Source organism: Mandrillus leucophaeus, unplaced genomic scaffold, assembly GCF_000951045.1.
Source record: "Mandrillus leucophaeus isolate KB7577 unplaced genomic scaffold, Mleu.le_1.0 Scaffold237, whole genome shotgun sequence".
NCBI lineage: Eukaryota > Metazoa > Chordata > Mammalia > Primates > Cercopithecidae > Mandrillus > Mandrillus leucophaeus.
In genome coordinates this window covers 938,341-940,110 of record NW_012102443.1, presented here as the reverse complement: position 1 = coordinate 940,110, position 1,770 = coordinate 938,341, and positions in this window count along the sequence as shown.

Sequence of the window (1,770 nt, the reverse complement as noted above, 5' to 3'; positions counted from 1 at the left end):
CGCCCGCCCCGGAGGCTGGAAGTCCCCACCTCGGGGCCAGCAGGGCGGGTTCATCCTGTGCCTCCCTCCTTGGCCGGCAGTCGATGTCTCCTCCGTGCATTCATCTGCGGCCCCTGTGCCTGTCTGCACCCTTACCTCCTCCTTGTCCATCACAGGCCGGTCATCACGAGCCAGTTATCACCGGCCAGTTATTACAGGCCAGTCATCACGAGCTGGTCATCACTCTCTCAGCCGCTGTCTGGGAACTTTTCCTCCCCGATCTCCTCTTCATATTGCATCACCCGTGGGACTGGATCAGGGTCCACCCCAACAACCTCGTTTTACCTTGACGGACTCGTTAAAGACCCCTTTTCTGAATGCAGTCACATCCTGAGGTCGTGGGGCTGGGGCTTCAGCGTGTGGATTTGTGGGGGACATAGCCCAGCCACCACAGCTCCCAAGCCCACATCTCCTCAGAGCCCCTGGTGGCCCCCCAGGAGTCTCCTCACCCATGTGCTGGAACTGAACTGGGGACTTCTGCTCTATGTCCAGCAGAACCTGACTCCATCGCAGTCTCCAGTGCCCATGCCGGAGACCCCACAGCCCTCATCCTGCAATCGCGAACCTCACGGCTGCCACCCCCCACACTGACCATGCAGCTTCTGACCCCACAAGCCTTCCTGAAGAGGCCCTCAGACCCATAGCTATGCCGGCCAGGGTGTCCCCACGCCCTGCGCCCTGGCAGGAGCCCCCAGAGGCCAGGACGGCTGGAGTGCCCCCAGCTTCCATCACTGTGTCCAGCTCTCCCCAGCCCGCCCTCTCCTTCCTCCGACACGTTCTCCCCACGACACCTGGCCTGTTGGAAACAACCCCAGCCCTGAGCTCCCCTTGGTGCTTCTGGCGCTTCATGGGGTGCAGCCTCCCCACCGGCCCCCAGGCTGGACCGCACCCCTCCCACTGCTGGCCCCCAGGCTGGACCGCACCCCTCCCACTGCTGGCCCCCAGGCTGGACCGCACCCCTCCCACTGCTGGCCCCCAAGCTGGGCCGTACCCCTCCCACTGCTGGCGCCCAGGCTGGGCCGTACCCCTCCCACCACCGGCCTGACTGCACCTTCCTCCTCCCTCCAGGTGGCTCCCGGCTCCACTGGCCTCCCCGGCTCTGGGCCTCCCTGCAGGGCCCCCTCACCCCGAGTGCCTCTTCCAGTGGAAACCCTGGAACGCACAGGTCAGATTGGCTCCTGCCCCTGAGCTTCCCTCCCCAGCCCTGCTGCAGCTGCTCCGGTTTGCTCAGGTGGGGCCTGTGCCCCTGGGTCAGCATCCACCCCCTGCACGCCACAGAGGCTCTCCAAGTCCCTGCAGAACTGAGGGCCGATTCCCAGCCTGACCACACTGCAGCTGTCACACAGCCTGGTGGAGCAGTGACGTTTGGGCTGACTGTGGTGGCTCCTCCCAGGTTGGGAGCCTGAAAGTGCCCTCCCATCCCCCGCCCCACCTCCCTACAGCTGAGGCACTAGGAGGTCCTCCCCAGTCATAATCACCAAGATGCATCCCCGACTCTCCTCTCACCCCACCTGCATCTGTCTCCCCTGCCTCCTCAGTGGGCTAGCCTGGGCTCCTCCTGGGATCAGTGGGCTAGCCTGGGTGTGTCCTTCTGGGGCCAGTGGGCTAGCCTGGGTGCATCCTCCTGACATCAGTGTCTGGAGTTGGGCTTGTGATAGGTTCACAATCACTTCCATCCCTTCTGTGAAGCACTACAGCTGGCCGGGCCCTGAGGTGGGGGTGAGAGAAGCC